The sequence below is a fragment of the Phalangium opilio genome, unplaced genomic scaffold, assembly GCF_054372755.1.
Source record: "Phalangium opilio isolate 3A_F unplaced genomic scaffold, DU_Popi_V2 ptg000078l_1, whole genome shotgun sequence".
In the NCBI taxonomy this organism is placed as follows: Eukaryota; Metazoa; Arthropoda; class Arachnida; order Opiliones; family Phalangiidae; genus Phalangium; species Phalangium opilio.
In genome coordinates, this window is record NW_028324186.1 from 3,069,975 (window position 1) to 3,090,602 (window position 20,628).

Genomic DNA, 20,628 nt, shown 5'->3' on the forward strand with positions numbered 1-20,628 from the left:
TTAAATCGACATTACGGCGAGGAACAAAGGGGAATAGCTCAGTGGTAGAGCATTCGACTGAGATCGAGAGGTCTTTGGTTCAAACCCGAGTTCCCCCTGTAATAGCACGGATCATTCCGTTTATTTTAGTTAAATCGACATTACGGCCTTTAACAAGGGGGATTAGCTCAGTGTTAGAGCATTCGACTGCAGATCGAGAGGTCCTTGGTTCACACCCGAGTTCCCCCTGTAACAGCACGGATCATTCCGTTTATTTTAGTTAAATCGACTTTGGGGCCTTGAACAAGGGGGAATAGCTCAGTGGTAGAGCATTCGACTGCAGATCCAGAGGTCCTTGGTTCAAACCCGAGTTCCCCCTGTAACAGCACGGATCATTCCGTTTATTTTATTTAAATCGACATTACGGCCTTTATCAAGGGGGAATAGCTCAGTGTTAGAGCATTCGACTGCAGATCGAGAGGTCCTTGGTTCACACCCGAGTTCCCCCTGTAACAGCACGGATCATTCCGTTTATTTTAGTTAAATCGACATTACGGTTATGAACAAGGGGGAATAGCTCAGTGGTAGAGCATTCGACTGCAGATCGAGAGGTCCTTGGTTCACACCCGAGTTCCCCCTGTAACAGCACGGATCATTCCGTTTATTTTAGTTAAACGACATTACGGCTCTGAACAAGGGGGAATAGCTCAGTGGTAGAGCATTCGACTGCAGATCGAAAGGTCCTTGGTTCAAACCGGAGTTCCCCCTGTAATAGCACGCATCATTCCGTTTATTTTAGTTAAATCGACATTACGGCCTTTAACACGGGGGAATAGTTAAGTGGTAGAGCATTCAACTGCAGATCGAGAGGTCCTTGGCTCAAAACGAGTTCCCCCTGTAACAGCACGGATCATTCCGTTTATTTTAGTTAAATCGACATTACGGCTCTGAACAAGGGGGAATAGCTCAGTGGTAGAGCATTCGACTGCAGATCGAGAGATCCTTGGTTCAAACCCGAGTTCCCCATGTAACAGCACGGATCATTCCGTTTATTTTAGTTAAATCGACATTACGGCCTTTAACAAGGGGGATTAGCTCAGTGTTAGGGGTTTCGACTGCAGATCGAGAGGTCCTTGGTTCAAACCCGAGTTCCCCCTGTAACAGCACGGATCATTCCGTTTATTTTAGTTAAATCGACATTACGGCTCTGAACAAGGGGGAATAGCTCAGTGGTAGAGCATTCGACTGGGGATCGAGAGGTCCTTGTATCAAACCCGAGTTCTCCCTGTAGTAGCACGGATCATTCCGTTTATTTTAGTTAAATCGACATTACGGCCTTTAACAAGGGGGAATAGTTAAGTGGTAGAGCATTCGATTGCAGGTCGAGAGGTCCTTGGTTCAAACCGAGTTCACCCTGTAACAGCACGGATCATTCCAATTATTTTAGTTAAATCGACATTACGGCTAGGAACAAGGAGGGACAACTCGCATTCGACTGCAGATCGAAAGGTCCTTGGTTCAAACCCGAGTTCCCCCTGTAACAGCACGGATCATTCAGTTTATTTTATTTAAAACGACATTACGACTATGAACAAGAGGAATAGCTTAGTGGTAGAGCATTCGACTGCAGATCGAGAGGTCCTTGGTTCAAACCCGTGTTCCCCCTGTAACAGCACGTATCATTCCGTTTATTTTAGTTAAATCGACATTACGGCCTTAAACAAGGGGGAATAGCTCAGTGGTAGAGCATTCGACTGCAGATCGAGAGGTCCTTGGTTCAAACCCGAGTTCCCCCTGTAACAGCACGGATTATTCCCTTTATTTTAGTTAAATCGACATTACGGCGAGGAAGAAAGGGGAATAGCTCAGTGGTAGAGCATTCGACTGAGATCGAGAGGTCTTTGGTTCAAACCCGAGTTCCCCCTGTAATAGCACGGATCATTCCGTTTATTTTAGTTAAATCGACATTACGGCCTTTAACAAGGGGGATTAGCTCAGTGTTAGAGCATTCGACTGCAGATCGAGAGGTCCTTGGTTCACACCCGAGTTCCCCCTGTAACAGCACGGATCATTCCGTTTATTTTAGTTAAATCGACTTTGGGGCCTTGAACAAGGGGGAATAGCTCAGTGGTAGAGCATTCGACTGCAGATCCAGAGGTCCTTGGTTCAAACCCGAGTTCCCCCTGTAACAGCACGGATCATTCCGTTTATTTTATTTAAATCGACATTTTGGCTATGAACAAGGGGGATAGCTTAGTGGTAGAGCATTCGACTACGGATCGAGAGGTCCTTGGTTCAAACTCGAGTTCCCCCTGTAACAGCACGGATTATTCCCTTTATTTTAGTTAAATCGACATTACGGCGAGGAACAAAGGGGAATAGCTCAGTGGTAGAGCATTCGACTGAGATCGAGAGGTCTTTGGTTCAAACCCGAGTTCCCCCTGTAACAGCACGGATCATTCCGTTTATTTTAGTTAAATCGACATTACGGCTCTGAACAAGGGGGAATAGCTCAGTGGTAGAGCATTCGACTGCAGATCGAGAGGTCCTTGTATCAAACCCGAGTTCTCCCTGTAGTAGCACGGATCATTCCGTTTATTTTAGTTAAATCGACATTACGGCCTTTAACAAGGGGGAGTAGTTAAGTGGTAGAGCATTCGATTGCAGATCGAGAGGTCCTTGGTTCAAACCGAGTTCCCCCTGTAACAGCATGGATCATTCCGTTTATTTTAGTTAAATCGAAATTACGGTTATGAACAAGGGGGATAGCTCAGTGGTAGAGCATTCGACTGCAGATCGAGAGGTCCTTGGTTCAAACCCGAGTTCCCCCTGTAACAGCACGGATCATTCCAATTATTTTAGTTAAATCGACATTACGGCTAGGAACAAGGAGTGATAACTCGCATTTGACTGCAGATCGAAAGGTCCTTGGTTCAAGCCCGAGTTCCCCCTGTAACAGCACGGATCATTCCGTTTATTTTATTTAAATCGACATTTTGGCTATGAACAAGGGGGATAGCTCAGTGGTAGAGCATTCGACTACGGATCGAGAGGTCATTGGTTCAAACTCGAGGTCCCCCTGTAACAGCACGGATTATTCCCTTTATTTTAGTTAAATCGACATTACGGCGAGGAACAAAGGGGAATAGCTCAGTGGTAGAGCATTCGACTGAGATCGAGAGGTCTTTGGTTCAAACCCGAGTTCCCCCTGTAATAGCACGGATCATTCCGTTTATTTTAGTTAAATCGACATTACGGCCTTTAACAAGGAGGATTAGCTCAGTGTTAGAGCATTCGACTGCAGATCGAGAGGTCCTTGGTTCACACCCGAGTTCCCCCTGTAACAGCACGGATCATTCCGTTTATTTTAGTTAAATCGACATTACGGTTATGAACAAGGGGTAATAGCTCAGTGGTAGAGCATTCGACTGCAGATCGAGAGGTCCTTGGTTCAAACCCGAGTTCTCGCTGTAAAAGCACGGATCATTCCGTTTATTTTAGTTAAACGACATTACGGCTCTGAACAAGGAAAATAGCTCAGTGGTAGAGCATTCGACTGCAGATCGAAAGGTCCTTGGTTCAAACCGGAGTTCCCCCTGTAACAGCACGGATCATTCCGTTTATTTTAGTTAAATCGACATTACGGCCTTTAACAAGGGGGAATAGTTAAGTGGTAGAGCATTCGACTGCAGATCGAGAGGTCCTTGGCTCAAACCGAGTTACCCCTGTAACAGAACGGATCATTCCGTTTATTTTAGTTAAATCGACATTACGGCTCTGAACAAGGGGGAATAGCTCAGTGGTAGAGCATTCGACTGCAGATCGAGAGGTCCTTGGTTCAAACCCGAGTTCCCCCTGTAACAGCACGGATCATTCCGTTTATTTTAGTTAAATCGACTTTGGGGCCTTGAACAAGGGGGAATAGCTCAGTGGTAGAGCATTCGACTGCAGATCGAGAGGTCCTTCTTTCAAACCGGAGTTCCCCCTGTAGTAGCATGGATCATTCCGTTTATTTTAGTTAAATCGACATTACGGCTCTGAACAAGGGGGCGTAGCTCAGTGGTAGAGCATTCGACTGCAGATCGAGAGGTCCTTGTATCAAACCCGAGTTCTCCCTGTAGTAGCACGGATCATTCCGTTTATTTTAGTTAAATCGACATTACGGCCTTTAACAAGGGGGAGTAGTTAAGTGGTAGAGCATTCGATTGCAGATCGAGAGGTCCTTGGTTCAAACCGAGTTCCCCCTGTAACAGCATGGATCATTCCGTTTATTTTAGTTAAATCGAAATTGCGGTTATGAACAAGGGGGATAGCTCAGTGGTAGAGCATTCGACTGCAGATCGAGAGGTCCTTGGTTCAAACTCGAGTTCCCCCTGTAACAGCACTGATCATTCTTTTTATTTTAGTTAAATCGACATTACGGCTAGGAACAAGGAGATATAGCTCGCATTCGACTGCAGATCGAGAGGTTCTTGGTTCAAACCCGAGTTCCCCCTGTAACAGCACAGATCATTCCGTTTATTTTAGTTAAATCGACTTTGGGGCCTTGAACAAGGGGGAATAGCTCAGTGGTAGAGCATTCGACTGCAGATCGAGAGGTCCTTCTTTCAAACCGGAGTTCCCCCTGTAGTAGCACGGATCATTCCGTTTATTTTAGTTAAATCGACATTACGGCTCTGAACAAGGGGGAATAGCTCAGTGGTAGAGCATTCGACTGCAGATCGAGAGGTCCTTGTATCAAACCCGAGTTCTCCCTGTAGTAGCACGGATCATTCCGTTTATTTTAGTTAAATCGACATTACGGCCTTTAACAAGGGGGAGTAGTTAAGTGGTAGAGCATTCGATTGCAGATCGAGAGGTCCTTGGTTCAAACCGAGTTCCCCCTGTAACAGCATGGATCATTCCGTTTATTTTAGTTAAATCGAAATTGCGGTTATGAACAAGGGGGATAGCTCAGTGGTAGAGCATTCGACTGCAGATCGAGAGGTCCTTGGTTCAAACCCGAGTTCCCCCTGTAACAGCACGGATCATTCCAATTATTTTAGTTAAATCGACATTACGGCTAGGAACAAGGAGTGATAACTCGCATTCGACTGCAGATCGAAAGGTCCTTGGTTCAAGCCCGAGTTCCCCCTGTAACAGCACGGATCATTCCGTTTATTTTATTTAAATCGACATTTTAGCTATGAACAAGGGGGATAGCTCAGTGGTAGAGCATTCGACTGAGATCGAGAGGTCTTTGGTTCAAACCCGAGTTCCCCCTGTAATAGCACGGATCATTCCGTTTATTTTAGTTAAATCGACATTACGGCCTTTAACAAGGGGGATTAGCTCAGTGTTAGAGCATTCGACTGCAGATCGAGAGGTCCTTGGTTACACCCGAGTTCCCCCTGTAACAGCACGGATCATTCCGTTTATTTTAGTTAAATCGACATTACGGTTATGAACAAGGGGTAATAGCTCAGTGGTAGAGCATTCGACTGCAGATCGAGAGGTCCTTGGTTCAAACCCGAGTTCTCGCTGTAAAAGCACGGATCATTCCGTTTATTTTAGTTAAACGACATTACGGCTCTGAACAAAGAAAAAAGGTCAGTGGTAGAGCATTCGACTGCAGATCGAGAGGTCCTTGGTTCAAACCCGAGTTCTCGCTGTAAAAGCACGGATCATTCCGTTTATTTTAGTTAAACGACATTACGGCTCTGAACAAAGAAAAAAGGTCAGTGGTAGAGCATTCGACTGCAGATTGAAAGGTCCTTGGTTCAAACCGGAGTTCCCCCTGTAACAGCACGGATCATTCCGTTTATTTTAGTTAAATCGACATTACGGCCTTTAACAAGGGGGAATAGTTAAGTGGTAGAGCATTCGACTGCAGATCGAGAGGTCCTTGGCTTAAACCGAGTTCCCCCTGTAACAGCACGGATCATTCCGTTTATTTTAGTTAAATCGACTTTGGGGCCTTGAACAAGGGGGAATAGCTCAGTGGTAGAGCATTCGACTGCAGATCGAGAGGTCCTTCTTTCAAACCGGAGTTCCCCCTGTAGTAGCACGGATCATTCCGTTTATTATAGTTAAATCGACATTACGGCTCTGAACAAGGGGGCGTAGCTCAGTGGTAGAGCATTCGACTGCAGATCGAGAGGTCCTTGGTTCAATTCCGAGTTCTCCCTGTAGTAGCACGGATCATTCCGTTTATTTTAGTTAAATCGACATTACGGCCTTTAACAAGGGGGAGTAGTTAAGTGGTAGAGCATTCGATTGCAGATCGAGAGGTCCTTGGTTCAAACCGAGTTCCCCCTGTAACAGCATGGATCATTCCGTTTATTTTAGTTAAATCGAAATTACGGTTATGAACAAGGGGGATAGCTCAGTGGTAGAGCATTCGACTGCAGATCGAGAGGTCCTTGGTTCAAACCCGAGTTCCCCCTGTAATAGCACGGATCATTCCGTTTATTTTAGTTAAATCGACATTACGGCCTTTAACAAGGGGGATTAGCTCAGTGTTAGAGCATTCGACTGCAGATCGAGAGGTCCTTGGTTCACACCCGAGTTCCCCCTGTAACAGCACGGATCATTCCGTTTATTTTAGTTAAATCGACATTACGGTTATGAACAAGGGGTAATAGCTCAGTGGTAGAGCATTCGACTGCAGATCGAGAGGTCCTTGGTTCAAACCCGAGTTCTCGCTGTAAAAGCACGGATCATTCCGTTTATTTTAGTTAAACGACATTACGGCTCTGAACAAGGAAAATAGCTCAGTGGTAGAGCATTCGACTGCAGATCGAAAGGTCCTTGGTTCAAACCGGAGTTCCCCCTGTAACAGCACGGATCATTCCGTTTATTTTAGTTAAATCGACATTACGGCCTTTAACAAGGGGGAATAGTTAAGTGGTAGAGCATTCGACTGCAGATCGAGAGGTCCTTGGCTTAAACCGAGTTCCCCCTGTAACAGCACGGATCATTCCGTTTATTTTAGTTAAATCGACTTTGGGGCCTTGAACAAGGGGGAATAGCTCAGTGGTAGAGCATTCGACTGCAGATCGAGAGGTCCTTCTTTCAAACCGGAGTTCCCCCTGTAGTAGCACGGATCATTCCGATTATTATAGTTAAATCGACATTACGGCTCTGAACAAGGGGGCGTAGCTCAGTGGTAGAGCATTCGACTGCAGATCGAGAGGTCCTTGGTTCAATTCCGAGTTCTCCCTGTAGTAGCACGGATCATTCCGTTTATTTTAGTTAAATCGACATTACGGCCTTTAACAAGGGGGAGTAGTTAAGTGGTAGAGCATTCGATTGCAGATCGAGAGGTCCTTGGTTCAAACCGAGTTCCCCCTGTAAAAGCATGGATCATTCCGTTTATTTTAGTTAAATCGAAATTACGGTTATGAACAAGGGGGATAGCTCAGTGGTAGAGCATTCGACTGCAGATCGAGAGGTCCTTGGTTCAAACTCGAGTTCCCCCTGTAACAGCACTGATCATTCTTTTTATTTTAGTTAAATCGACATTACGGCTAGGAACAAGGAGATATAGCTCGCATTCGACTGCAGATCGAGAGGTTCTTGGTTCAAACCCGAGTTCCCCCTGTAACAGCACGGATCATTCCGTTTATTTTAGTTAAATCGACTTTGGGGCCTTGAACAAGGGGGAATAGCTCAGTGGTAGAGCATTCGACTGCAGATCGAGAGGTCCTTCTTTCAAACCGGAGTTCCCCCTGTAGTAGCACGGATCATTCCGTTTATTTTAGTTAAATCGACATTACGGCTCTGAACAAGGGGGAATAGCTCAGTGGTAGAGCATTCGACTGCAGATCGAGAGGTCCTTGTATCAAACCCGAGTTCTCCCTGTAGTAGCACGGATCATTCCGTTTATTTTAGTTAAATCGACATTACGGCCTTTAACAAGGGGGAGTAGTTAAGTGGTAGAGCATTCGATTGCAGATCGAGAGGTCCTTGGTTCAAACCGAGTTCCCCCTGTAACAGCATGGATCATTCCGTTTATTTTAGTTAAATCGAAATTACGGTTATGAACAAGGGGGATAGCTCAGTGGTAGAGCATTCGACTGCAGATCGAGAAGTCCTTGGTTCAAACCCGAGTTCCCCCTGTAACAGCACGGATCATTCCAATTATTTTAGTTAAATCGACATTACGGCTAGGAACAAGGAGTGATAACTCGCATTCGACTGCAGATCGAAAGGTCCTTGGTTCAAGCCCGAGTTCCCCCTGTAACAGCACGGATCATTCCGTTTATTTTATTTAAATCGACATTTTGGCTATGAACAAGGGGGATAGCTCAGTGGTAGAGCATTCGACTACGGATCGAGAGGTCCTTGGTTCAAACTCGAGTTCCCCCTGTAACAGCACGGATTATTCCCTTTATTTTAGTTAAATCGACATTACGGCGAGGAACAAAGGGGAATAGCTCAGTGGTAGAGCATTCGACTGAGATCGAGAGGTCTTTGGTTCAAACCCGAGTTCCCCCTGTAATAGCACGGATCATTCCGTTTATTTTAGTTAAATCGACATTACGGCCTTTAACAAGGGGGATTAGCTCAGTGTTAGAGCATTCGACTGCAGATCGAGAGGTCCTTGGTTCACACCCGAGTTCCCCCTGTAACAGCACGGATCATTCCGTTTATTTTAGTTAAATCGACATTACGGTTATGAACAAGGGGGAATAGCTCAGTGGTAGAGCATTCGACTGCGGATCGAGAGGTCCTTCGTTCAAACCCGAGTTCTCGCTGTAAAAGCACGGATCATTCCGTTTATTTTAGTTAAACGACATTACGGCTCTGAACAAGGAAAATAGCTCAGTGGTAGAGCATTCGACTGCAGATCGTAAGGTCCTTGGTTCAAACCGGAGTTCCCCCTGTAACAGCACGGATCATTCCGTTTATTTTAGTTAAATCGAAATTACGGCCTTTAACAAGGGGGAATAGTTAAGTGGTAGAGCATTCGACTGCAGATCGAGAGGTCCTTGGCTCAAACCGAGTTACCCCTGTAACAGCACGGATCATTCCGTTTATTTTAGTTAAATCGACATTACGGCTCTGAACAAGGGGGAATAGCTCAGTGGTAGAGCATTCGACTGCAGATCGAGAGGTCCTTGGTTCAAACCCGAGTTCCCCCTGTAACAGCACGGATCATTCCGTTTATTTTAGTTAAATCGACTTTGGGGCCTTGAACAAGGGGGAATAGCTCAGTGGTAGAGCATTCGACTGCAGATCGAGAGGTCCTTCTTTCAAACCGGAGTTCCCCCTGTAGTAGCATGGATCATTCCGTTTATTTTAGTTAAATCGACATTACGGCTCTGAACAAGGGGGCGTAGCTCAGTGGTAGAGCATTCGACTGCAGATCGAGAGGTCCTTGTATCAAACCCGAGTTCTCCCTGTAGTAGCACGGATCATTCCGTTTATTTTAGTTAAATCGACATTACGGCCTTTAACAAGGGGGAGTAGTTAAGTGGTAGAGCATTCGATTGCAGATCGAGAGGTCCTTGGTTCAAACCGAGTTCCCCCTGTAACAGCATGGATCATTCCGTTTATTTTAGTTAAATCGAAATTGCGGTTATGAACAAGGGGGATAGCTCAGTGGTAGAGCATTCGACTGCAGATCGAGAGGTCCTTGGTTCAAACTCGAGTTCCCCCTGTAACAGCACTGATCATTCTTTTTATTTTAGTTAAATCGACATTACGGCTAGGAACAAGGAGATATAGCTCGCATTCGACTGCAGATCGAGAGGTTCTTGGTTCAAACCCGAGTTCCCCCTGTAACAGCACAGATCATTCCGTTTATTTTAGTTAAATCGACTTTGGGGCCTTGAACAAGGGGGAATAGCTCAGTGGTAGAGCATTCGACTGCAGATCGAGAGGTCCTTCTTTCAAACCGGAGTTCCTCCTGTAGTAGCACGGATCATTCCGTTTATTTTAGTTAAATCGACATTACGGCTCTGAACAAGGGGGAATAGCTCAGTGGTAGAGCATTCGACTGCAGATCGAGAGGTCCTTGTATCAAACCCGAGTTCTCCCTGTAGTAGCACGGATCATTCCGTTTATTTTAGTTAAATCGACATTACGGCCTTTAACAAGGGGGAGTAGTTAAGTGGTAGAGCATTCGATTGCAGATCGAGAGGTCCTTGGTTCAAACCGAGTTCCCCCTGTAACAGCATGGATCATTCCGTTTATTTTAGTTAAATCGAAATTGCGGTTATGAACAAGGGGGATAGCTCAGTGGTAGAGCATTCGACTGCAGATCGAGAGGTCCTTGGTTCAAACCCGAGTTCCCCCTGTAACAGCACGGATCATTCCAATTATTTTAGTTAAATCGACATTACGGCTAGGAACAAGGAGTGATAACTCGCATTCGACTGCAGATCGAAAGGTCCTTGGTTCAAGCCCGAGTTCCCCCTGTAACAGCACGGATCATTCCGTTTATTTTATTTAAATCGACATTTTAGCTATGAACAAGGGGGATAGCTCAGTGGTAGAGCATTCGACTGAGATCGAGAGGTCTTTGGTTCAAACCCGAGTTCCCCCTGTAATAGCACGGATCATTCCGTTTATTTTAGTTAAATCGACATTACGGCCTTTAATCGACATTACGGTTATGAACAAGGGGTAATAGCTCAGTGGTAGAGCATTCGACTGCAGATCGAGAGGTCCTTGGTTCAAACCCGAGTTCTCGCTGTAAAAGCACGGATCATTCCGTTTATTTTAGTTAAACGACATTACGGCTCTGAACAAAGAAAAAAGGTCAGTGGTAGAGCATTCGACTGCAGATTGAAAGGTCCTTGGTTCAAACCGGAGTTCCCCCTGTAACAGCACGGATCATTCCGTTTATTTTAGTTAAATCGACATTACGGCCTTTAACAAGGGGGAATAGTTAAGTGGTAGAGCATTCGACTGCAGATCGAGAGGTCCTTGGCTTAAACCGAGTTCCCCCTGTAACAGCACGGATCATTCCGTTTATTTTAGTTAAATCGACTTTGGGGCCTTGAACAAGGGGGAATAGCTCAGTGGTAGAGCATTCGACTGCAGATCGAGAGGTCCTTCTTTCAAACCGGAGTTCCCCCTGTAGTAGCACGGATCATTCCGTTTATTATAGTTAAATCGACATTACGGCTCTGAACAAGGGGGCGTAGCTCAGTGGTAGAGCATTCGACTGCAGATCGAGAGGTCCTTGGTTCAATTCCGAGTTCTCCCTGTAGTAGCACGGATCATTCCGTTTATTTTAGTTAAATCGACATTACGGCCTTTAACAAGGGGGAGTAGTTAAGTGGTAGAGCATTCGATTGCAGATCGAGAGGTCCTTGGTTCAAACCGAGTTCCCCCTGTAACAGCATGGATCATTCCGTTTATTTTAGTTAAATCGAAATTACGGTTATGAACAAGGGGGATAGCTCAGTGGTAGAGCATTCGACTGCAGATCGAGAGGTCCTTGGTTCAAACCCGAGTTCCCCCTGTAATAGCACGGATCATTCCGTTTATTTTAGTTAAATCGACATTACGGCCTTTAACAAGGGGGATTAGCTCAGTGTTAGAGCATTCGACTGCAGATCGAGAGGTCCTTGGTTCACACCCGAGTTCCCCCTGTAACAGCACGGATCATTCCGTTTATTTTAGTTAAATCGACATTACGGTTATGAACAAGGGGTAATAGCTCAGTGGTAGAGCATTCGACTGCAGATCGAGAGGTCCTTGGTTCAAACCCGAGTTCTCGCTGTAAAAGCACGGATCATTCCGTTTATTTTAGTTAAACGACATTACGGCTCTGAACAAGGAAAATAGCTCAGTGGTAGAGCATTCGACTGCAGATCGAAAGGTCCTTGGTTCAAACCGGAGTTCCCCCTGTAACAGCACGGATCATTCCGTTTATTTTAGTTAAATCGACATTACGGCCTTTAACAAGGGGGAATAGTTAAGTGGTAGAGCATTCGACTGCAGATCGAGAGGTCCTTGGCTTAAACCGAGTTCCCCCTGTAACAGCACGGATCATTCCGTTTATTTTAGTTAAATCGACTTTGGGGCCTTGAACAAGGGGGAATAGCTCAGTGGTAGAGCATTCGACTGCAGATCGAGAGGTCCTTCTTTCAAACCGGAGTTCCCCCTGTAGTAGCACGGATCATTCCGATTATTATAGTTAAATCGACATTACGGCTCTGAACAAGGGGGCGTAGCTCAGTGGTAGAGCATTCGACTGCAGATCGAGAGGTCCTTGGTTCAATTCCGAGTTCTCCCTGTAGTAGCACGGATCATTCCGTTTATTTTAGTTAAATCGACATTACGGCCTTTAACAAGGGGGAGTAGTTAATTGGTAGAGCATTCGATTGCAGATCGAGAGGTCCTTGGTTCAAACCGAGTTCCCCCTGTAAAAGCATGGATCATTCCGTTTATTTTAGTTAAATCGAAATTACGGTTATGAACAAGGGGGATAGCTCAGTGGTAGAGCATTCGACTGCAGATCGAGAGGTCCTTGGTTCAAACTCGAGTTCCCCCTGTAACAGCACTGATCATTCTTTTTATTTTAGTTAAATCGACATTACGGCTAGGAACAAGGAGATATAGCTCGCATTCGACTGCAGATCGAGAGGTTCTTGGTTCAAACCCGAGTTCCCCCTGTAACAGCACGGATCATTCCGTTTATTTTAGTTAAATCGACTTTGGGGCCTTGAACAAGGGGGAATAGCTCAGTGGTAGAGCATTCGACTGCAGATCGAGAGGTCCTTCTTTCAAACCGGAGTTCCCCCTGTAGTAGCACGGATCATTCCGTTTATTTTAGTTAAATCGACATTACGGCTCTGAACAAGGGGGAATAGCTCAGTGGTAGAGCATTCGACTGCAGATCGAGAGGTCCTTGTATCAAACCCGAGTTCTCCCTGTAGTAGCACGGATCATTCCGTTTATTTTAGTTAAATCGACATTACGGCCTTTAACAAGGGGGAGTAGTTAAGTGGTAGAGCATTCGATTGCAGATCGAGAGGTCCTTGGTTCAAACCGAGTTCCCCCTGTAACAGCATGGATCATTCCGTTTATTTTAGTTAAATCGAAATTACGGTTATGAACAAGGGGGATAGCTCAGTGGTAGAGCATTCGACTGCAGATCGAGAAGTCCTTGGTTCAAACCCGAGTTCCCCCTGTAACAGCACGGATCATTCCAATTATTTTAGTTAAATCGACATTACGGCTAGGAACAAGGAGTGATAACTCGCATTCGACTGCAGATCGAAAGGTCCTTGGTTCAAGCCCGAGTTCCCCCTGTAACAGCACGGATCATTCCGTTTATTTTATTTAAATCGACATTTTGGCTATGAACAAGGGGGATAGCTCAGTGGTAGAGCATTCGACTACGGATCGAGAGGTCCTTGGTTCAAACTCGAGTTCCCCCTGTAACAGCACGGATTATTCCCTTTATTTTAGTTAAATCGACATTACGGCGAGGAACAAAGGGGAATAGCTCAGTGGTAGAGCATTCGACTGAGATCGAGAGGTCTTTGGTTCAAACCCGAGTTCCCCCTGTAATAGCACGGATCATTCCGTTTATTTTAGTTAAATCGACATTACGGCCTTTAACAAGGGGGATTAGCTCAGTGTTAGAGCATTCGACTGCAGATCGAGAGGTCCTTGGTTCACACCCGAGTTCCCGATGTAACAGCACGGATCATTCCGTTTATTTTAGTTAAATCGACATTACGGTTATGAACAAGGGGGAATAGCTCAGTGGTAGAGCATTCGACTGCGGATCGAGAGGTCCTTCGTTCAAACCCGAGTTCTCGCTGTAAAAGCACGGATCATTCCGTTTATTTTAGTTAAACGACATTACGGCTCTGAACAAGGAAAATAGCTCAGTGGTAGAGCATTCGACTGCAGATCGTAAGGTCCTTGGTTCAAACCGGAGTTCCCCCTGTAACAGCACGGATCATTCCGTTTATTTTAGTTAAATCGAAATTACGGCCTTTAACAAGGGGGAATAGTTAAGTGGTAGAGCATTCGACTGCAGATCGAGAGGTCCTTGGCTCAAACCGAGTTACCCCTGTAACAGCACGGATCATTCCGTTTATTTTAGTTAAATCGACATTACGGCTCTGAACAAGGGGGAATAGCTCAGTGGTAGAGCATTCGACTGCAGATCGAGAGGTCCTTGGTTCAAACCCGAGTTCCCCCTGTAACAGCACGGATCATTCCGTTTATTTTAGTTAAATCGACTTTGGGGCCTTGAACAAGGGGGAATAGCTCAGTGGTAGAGCATTCGACTGCAGATCGAGAGGTCCTTCTTTCAAACTGGAGTTCCCCCTGTAGTAGCACGGATCATTCCGTTTATTTTAGTTAAATCGACATTACGGCTCTGAACAAGGGGGCGTATTCAGTGGTAGAGCATTCGACTGCAGATCGAGAGGTCCTTGTATCAAACCCGAGTTCTCCCTGTAGTAGCACGGATCATTCCGTTTATTTTAGTTAAATCGACATTACGGCCTTTAACAAGGGGGAGTAGTTAAGTGGTAGAGCATTCGATTGCAGATCGAGAGGTCCTTGGTTCAAACCGAGTTCCCCCTGTAACAGCATGGATCATTCCGTTTATTTTAGTTAAATCGAAATTACGGTTATGAACAAGGGGGATAGCTCAGTGGTAGAGCATTCGACTGCAGATCGAGAGGTTCTTGGTTCAAACCCGAGTTCCCCCTGTAACAGCACGGATCATTCCAATTATTTTAGTTAAATCGACATTACGGCTAGGAACAAGGAGGGATAACTCGCATTCGACTGAAGATCGAAAGGTCCTTGGTTCAAACCGAGTTCCCCCTGTAACAGCACGGATCATTCCGTGTATTTTATTTAAATCGACATTTTGGCTATGAACAAGGGGGATAGCTCAGTGGTAGAGCATTCGACTACGGATCGAGAGGTTCTTGGTTCAAACTCGAGTTCCCCCTGTAACAGCACTGATCATTCTTTTTATTTTAGTTAAATCGACATTACGGCTAGGAACAAGGAGATATAGCTCGCATTCGACTGCAGATCGAGAGGTTCTTGGTTCAAACCCGAGTTCCCCCTGTAACAGCACGGATTATTCCCTTCATTTTAGTTAAATCGACATTACTTCTAGGAAAAAGGAGGGATAACTCGCATTCGACTGTAGATCGAGATGTCCTTGGTTCAAACCCGAGTTCCCCCTGTAACAGCACGGATCATTCCAATTATTTTAGTTAAATCGACATTACGGCTAGGAACAAGGAGGGATAACTCGCATTCGACTGCAGATTGAGAGGTCCTTGGTTCAAACCCGACTTTCCCCTGTAACAGCACGGATCATTCCGTTTATTTTAGTTAAAACGACTTTGGGACCTTGAACAAGGGGAAATAGCTCAGTGGTAGAGCATTCGACTGCAGATCGAGAGGTCCTTGGTTCAAACCCGAGTTCCCCCTGTAACAGCACGGATCATTCCGTTTATTTTAGTTAAATCGACTTTGGGGCTTTGAACAAGGGGGAATAGCTCAGTGGTAGAGCATTCGACTGCAGATCGAGAGGTCCTTGGTTCAAACCCGAGTTCCCCCTGTAACAGCACGGATCATTCCGTTTATTTTAGTTAAATCGACATTACGGCCTTTAACAAGGGGGAATAGTTAAGTGGTAGAGCATTCGATTGCAGATCGAGAGGTCCTTGGTTCAAACCGAGTTCCCCATGTAACAGCACTGATCATTCTTTTTATTTTATTAAATCGACCATACGGCTATGAACAAGGTGATATAGCTCGCATTCGACAGCAGATCGAGAGGTTCTTGGTTCAAACCCGAGTTCCCCCTGTAACAGCACGGATCATTCCAATTATTTTAGTTAAATCGACATTACGGCTAGGAACAAGGAGGGACAACTCGCATTCGACTGCAGATTGAGAGGTCCTTGGTTCAAACCCGAGTTCCCCCTGTAACAGCACGGATCATTCCGTTTATTTTAGTTAAATCGACATTACGGCTAGGAACAAGGAGGGATAACTCGCATTCGACTGCAGATCGAGAGGTCCTTGGTTCAAACCCGAGTTCCCCCTGTAACAGCACGGATTATTCCCTTTATTTTAGTTAAATCGACATTACGGCTAGGAACAAGGAGGGATAACTCGCATTCGACTGCAGATCGAGAGATCCTTGGTTCAAACCCGAGTTCCCCCTGTAACAGCACGGATCATTCCGTTTATTTTAGTTAAATCGAAATTACGGTTATGAACAAGGGGGATAGCTCAGTGGTAGAGCATTCGACTGCAGATAGAGAGGTCCTTGGTTCAAACCCGAGTTCCCCCTGTAACAGCACGGATGATTCCAATTATTTTAGTTAAATCGACATTACGGCTAGGAACAAGGAGGGATAACTCGCATTCGACTGCAGATCGCAAGGTCCGTGGTTCAAACCCGAGTTCCCCCTGTAACAGCACGGATCATTCCGTTTATTTTATTTAAATCGACATTACGGCTAGGAACAAGGAGATATAGCTCGCATTCAACTGCAGATCGAGAGGTTCTTGGTTCAAACCCGAGTTCCCCCTGTAACAGCACGGATCATTCCAATTATTTTAGTTAAATCGACATTACGGCTAGGAACAAGGAGGGATAACTCGCATTCGACTGCAGATCGAAAGGTCCTTGGTTCAAACTCGAGTTCCCCCTGTAACAGCACTGATCATTCTTTTTATTTTAGTTAAATCGACATTACGGCTAGGAACAAGGAGATATAGCTCGCATTCGACTGCAGATCGAGAGGTTCTTGGTTCAAACCCGAGTTCCCCCTGTAACAGCACGGATCATTCCAATTATTTTAGTTAAATCGACATTACGGCTAGGAACAAGGAGGGACAACTCGCATTCGACTGCAGATCGAAAGGTCCTTGGTTCAAACCCGAGTTCCCCCTGTAACAGCACGGATCATTCAGTTTATTTTATTTAAAACGACATTACGACTATGAACAAGGGGAATAGCTAAGTGGTAGAGCATTCGACTGCAGATCGAGAGGTCCTTGGTTCAAACCCGAGTTCCCCCTGTAACAGCACGGATCATTCCGTTTATTTTAGTTAAATCGACATTACGGCCTTGAACAAGGGGGAATAGCTTAGTGGTAGAGCATTCGACTGCAGATCGAGAGGTCCTTGTTTCAAACCAGAGTTCCCCCTGTAACAGCACGGATTATTCCCTTTATTTTAGTTAAATCGACATTACGGCTAGGAACAAGGAGGGATAACTCGCATTCGACTGTAGATCGAGATGTCCTTGGTTCAAACCCGAGTTCCCCCTGTAACAGCACGGATCATTCCGTTTATTTTAGTTAAATCGACATTACGGCTAGGAACAAGGAGGGATAACTCGCATTCGACTGCAGATCGAGAGGTCCTTGGTTCAAACCCGAGTTCCCCCTGTAACAGCACAGATTATTCCCTTTATTTTAGTTAAATCGACAATACGGCTAGGAACAAGGATGGATAACTCGCATTCGACTGCAGATCGAGAGATCCTTGGTTCAAACCCGAGTTTCCCCTGTAACAGCACGGATCATTCCGTTTATTTTAGTTAAAACGACTTTGGGGCCTTGAACAAGGGGGAATAGCTCAGTGGTAGAGCATTCGACTGCAGAACGAGAGGTCCTTGGTTCAAACCCGAGTTCCCCCTGTAACAGCACGGATCATTCCGTTTATTTTAGTTAAATCGACTTTGGGGCCTTGAACAAGGGGGAATAGCTCAGTGGTAGAGCATTCGACTGCAGATTGAGAGGTCCTTCTTTCAAACCGGAGTTCCCCCTGTAGTAGCACGGATCATTCCGTTTATTTTAGTTAAATCGACATTACGGCTTTGAACAAGGGGGAATAGCTTAGTGGTAGAGCATTCGACTGCAGATCGAGAGGTCCTTGTATCAAACCCGAGTTCTCCCTGTAGTAGCACGGATCATTCCGTTTATTTTAGTTAAATCGACATTACGGCCTTTAACAAGGGGGAATAGTTAAGTGGTAGAGCATTCGATTGCAGATCGAGAGGTCCTTGGTTCAAACCGAGTTCCCCCTGTAACAGCACTGATCATTCTTTTTATTTTAGTTAAATCGACATTACGGCTATGAACAAGGTGATATAGCTCGCATTCGACTGCAGATCGAGAGGTTCTTGGTTCAAACCCGAGTTCCCCCTGTAACAGCACGGATCATTCCAATTATTTTAGTTAAATCGACATTACGGCTAGGAACAAGGAGGGACAACTCGCATTCGACTGCTGATTGAGAGGTCCTTGGTTCAAACCCGAGTTCCCCCTGTAACAGCACGGATCATTCCGTTTATTTTAGTTAAATCGACATTACGGCTAGGAACAAGGAGGGATAACTCGCATTCGACTGCAGATCGAGAGGTCCTTGGTTCAAACCCGAGTTCCCCCTGTAACAGCACGGATCATTCCGTTTATTTTAGTTAAATCGAAATTACGGTTATGAACAAGGGGGATAGCTCAGTGGTAGAGCATTCGACTGCAGATCGAGAGGTCCTTGGTTCAAACCCGAGTTCCCCCTGTAACAGCACGGATCATTCCAATTATTTTAGTTAAATCGACATTAAGGCTAGGAACAAGGAGGGATAACTCGCATTCGACTGCAGATCGAAAGGTCCTTGGTTCAAACTCGAGTTCCCCCTGTAACAGCACTGATCATTCTTTTTATTTTAGTTAAATCGACATTACGGCTAGGATCAAGGAGATATAGCTCGCATTCGACTGCAGATCGAGAGGTTCTTGGTTCAAACCCGAGTTCCCCCTGTAACAGCACGGATCATTCCAATTATTTTAGTTAAATCGACATTACGGCTAGGAACAAGGAGGGACAACTCGCATTCGACTGCTGATTGAGAGGTCCTTGGTTCAAACCCGAGTTCCCCCTGTAACAGCACGGATCATTCCGTTTATTTTAGTTAAATCGACATTACGGCTAGGAACAAGGAGGGATAACTCGCATTCGACTGCAGATCGAGAGGTCCTTGGTTCAAACCCGAGTTCCCCCTGTAACAGCACGGATTATTCCCTTTATTTTAGTTAAATCGACATTACGGCTAGGAACAAGGAGGGATAACTCGCATTCGACTGCAGATCGAGAGATCCTTGGTTCAAACCCGAATTCCCCCTGTAACAGCACGGATCATTCCGTTTATTTTAGTTAAATCGAAATTACGGTTATGAACAAGGGGGATAGCTCAGTGGTAAAGCATTCGACTGCAGATCGAGAGGTCCTTGGTTCAAACCCGAGTTCCCCCTGTAACAGCACGGATCATTCCAATTATTTTAGTTAAATCGACATTACGGCTAGGAACAAGGAGGGATAACTCGCATTCGACTGCAGATCGAAAGGTCCTTGGTTCAAACCCGAGTTCCCCCTGTAACAGCACGGATCATTCCGTTTATTTTATTTAAATCGACATTACGGCTAGGAACAAGGAGATATAGCTCGCATTAGACTGCAGATCGAGAGGTTCTTGGTTCAAACCCGAGTTCCCCCTGTAACAGCACGGATCATTCCAATTATTTTAGTTAAATCGACATTAAGGCTAGGAACAAGGAGGGATAACTCGCATTCGACTGCAGATCGAAAGGTCCTTGGTTCAAACTCGAGTTCCCCCTGTAACAGCACTGATCATTCTTTTTATTTTAGTTAAATCGACATTACGGCTAGGAACAAGGAGATATAGCTCGCATTCGACTGCAGATCGAGAGGTTCTTGGTTCAAACCCGAGTTCCCCCTGTAACAGCACGGATCATTCCAATTATTTTAGTTAAATCGACATTACGGCTAGGAACAAGGAGGGACAACTCGCATTCGACTGCTGATTGAGAGGTCCTTGGTTCAAACCCGAGTTCCCCCTGTAACAGCACGGATCATTCCGTTTATTTTAGTTAAATCGACATTACGGCTAGGAACAAGGAGGGATAACTCGCATTCGACTGCAGATCGAGAGGTCCTTGGTTCAAACCCGAGTTCCCCCTGTAACAGCACGGATTATTCCCTTTATTTTAGTTAAATCGACATTACGGCTAGGAACAAGGAGGGATAACTCGCATTCGACTGCAGATCGAGAGATCCTTGGTTCAAACCCGAATTCCCCCTGTAACAGCACGGATCATTCCGTTTATTTTAGTTAAATCGAAATTACGGTTATGAACAAGGGGGATAGCTCAGTGGTAAAGCATTCGACTGCAGATCGAGAGGTCCTTGGTTCAAACCCGAGTTCCCCCTGTAACAGCACGGATCATTCCAATTATTTTAGTTAAATCGACATTACGGCTAGGAACAAGGAGGGATAACTCGCATTCGACTGCAGATCGAAAGGTCCTTGGTTCAAACCCGAGTTCCCCCTGTAACAGCACGGATCATTCCAATTATTTTAGTTAAATCGACATTACGGCTAGGAACAAGGAGGGATAACTCGCATTCGACTGCAGATCGAAAGGTCCTTGGTTCAAACTCGAGTTCCCCCTGTAACAGCACTGATCATTCTTTTTATTTTAGTTAAATCGACATTACGGCTAGGAACAAGGAGATATAGCTCGCATTCGACTGCAGATCGAGAGGTTCTTGGTTCAAACCCGAGTTCCCCCTGTAACAGCACGGATCATTCCGTTTATTTTAGTTAAATCGACTTTGGGGCCTTG

General features: G+C 45.4%; 20 non-coding genes across 20 annotated transcripts; all 20 read left to right on the plus strand.

Moving 5' to 3' along the window:
- The first annotated feature begins 1,194 nt into the window (after positions 1-1,194).
- TRNAP-GGG (transfer RNA proline (anticodon GGG)) lies at positions 1,195-1,266 on the plus strand. Its single transcript has one exon. It is a non-coding gene; the product is annotated as a tRNA-Pro (tRNA).
- Positions 1,267-1,703: 437 nt separating this feature from the next.
- On the plus strand, positions 1,704-1,775 carry TRNAC-GCA (transfer RNA cysteine (anticodon GCA)). The gene has a single exon. It is a non-coding gene; the product is annotated as a tRNA-Cys (tRNA).
- A 446-nt stretch (positions 1,776-2,221) lies between these two features.
- Positions 2,222-2,293, plus strand: TRNAR-ACG (transfer RNA arginine (anticodon ACG)). The gene has a single exon. It is a non-coding gene; the product is annotated as a tRNA-Arg (tRNA).
- A 445-nt stretch (positions 2,294-2,738) lies between these two features.
- On the plus strand, positions 2,739-2,810 carry TRNAC-GCA (transfer RNA cysteine (anticodon GCA)). The gene has a single exon. It is a non-coding gene; the product is annotated as a tRNA-Cys (tRNA).
- Positions 2,811-2,988: 178 nt separating this feature from the next.
- TRNAR-ACG (transfer RNA arginine (anticodon ACG)) lies at positions 2,989-3,061 on the plus strand. Its single transcript has one exon. It is a non-coding gene; the product is annotated as a tRNA-Arg (tRNA).
- A 703-nt stretch (positions 3,062-3,764) lies between these two features.
- On the plus strand, positions 3,765-3,836 carry TRNAC-GCA (transfer RNA cysteine (anticodon GCA)). The gene has a single exon. It is a non-coding gene; the product is annotated as a tRNA-Cys (tRNA).
- Positions 3,837-4,921: 1,085 nt separating this feature from the next.
- On the plus strand, positions 4,922-4,993 carry TRNAC-GCA (transfer RNA cysteine (anticodon GCA)). Its single transcript has one exon. It is a non-coding gene; the product is annotated as a tRNA-Cys (tRNA).
- Positions 4,994-6,332: 1,339 nt separating this feature from the next.
- On the plus strand, positions 6,333-6,404 carry TRNAC-GCA (transfer RNA cysteine (anticodon GCA)). Its single transcript has one exon. It is a non-coding gene; the product is annotated as a tRNA-Cys (tRNA).
- A 1,852-nt stretch (positions 6,405-8,256) lies between these two features.
- Positions 8,257-8,328, plus strand: TRNAR-ACG (transfer RNA arginine (anticodon ACG)). The gene has a single exon. It is a non-coding gene; the product is annotated as a tRNA-Arg (tRNA).
- A 317-nt stretch (positions 8,329-8,645) lies between these two features.
- TRNAR-GCG (transfer RNA arginine (anticodon GCG)) lies at positions 8,646-8,717 on the plus strand. The gene has a single exon. It is a non-coding gene; the product is annotated as a tRNA-Arg (tRNA).
- A 315-nt stretch (positions 8,718-9,032) lies between these two features.
- On the plus strand, positions 9,033-9,104 carry TRNAC-GCA (transfer RNA cysteine (anticodon GCA)). The gene has a single exon. It is a non-coding gene; the product is annotated as a tRNA-Cys (tRNA).
- Positions 9,105-10,189: 1,085 nt separating this feature from the next.
- TRNAC-GCA (transfer RNA cysteine (anticodon GCA)) lies at positions 10,190-10,261 on the plus strand. The gene has a single exon. It is a non-coding gene; the product is annotated as a tRNA-Cys (tRNA).
- A 1,101-nt stretch (positions 10,262-11,362) lies between these two features.
- TRNAC-GCA (transfer RNA cysteine (anticodon GCA)) lies at positions 11,363-11,434 on the plus strand. Its single transcript has one exon. It is a non-coding gene; the product is annotated as a tRNA-Cys (tRNA).
- A 1,852-nt stretch (positions 11,435-13,286) lies between these two features.
- On the plus strand, positions 13,287-13,358 carry TRNAR-ACG (transfer RNA arginine (anticodon ACG)). The gene has a single exon. It is a non-coding gene; the product is annotated as a tRNA-Arg (tRNA).
- A 317-nt stretch (positions 13,359-13,675) lies between these two features.
- Positions 13,676-13,747, plus strand: TRNAR-GCG (transfer RNA arginine (anticodon GCG)). Its single transcript has one exon. It is a non-coding gene; the product is annotated as a tRNA-Arg (tRNA).
- A 315-nt stretch (positions 13,748-14,062) lies between these two features.
- On the plus strand, positions 14,063-14,134 carry TRNAC-GCA (transfer RNA cysteine (anticodon GCA)). Its single transcript has one exon. It is a non-coding gene; the product is annotated as a tRNA-Cys (tRNA).
- A 694-nt stretch (positions 14,135-14,828) lies between these two features.
- On the plus strand, positions 14,829-14,900 carry TRNAR-ACG (transfer RNA arginine (anticodon ACG)). The gene has a single exon. It is a non-coding gene; the product is annotated as a tRNA-Arg (tRNA).
- Positions 14,901-15,321: 421 nt separating this feature from the next.
- TRNAC-GCA (transfer RNA cysteine (anticodon GCA)) lies at positions 15,322-15,393 on the plus strand. Its single transcript has one exon. It is a non-coding gene; the product is annotated as a tRNA-Cys (tRNA).
- Positions 15,394-15,451: 58 nt separating this feature from the next.
- TRNAC-GCA (transfer RNA cysteine (anticodon GCA)) lies at positions 15,452-15,523 on the plus strand. Its single transcript has one exon. It is a non-coding gene; the product is annotated as a tRNA-Cys (tRNA).
- Positions 15,524-18,430: 2,907 nt separating this feature from the next.
- TRNAC-GCA (transfer RNA cysteine (anticodon GCA)) lies at positions 18,431-18,502 on the plus strand. Its single transcript has one exon. It is a non-coding gene; the product is annotated as a tRNA-Cys (tRNA).
- The last annotated feature ends 2,126 nt before the right edge of the window (positions 18,503-20,628 follow it).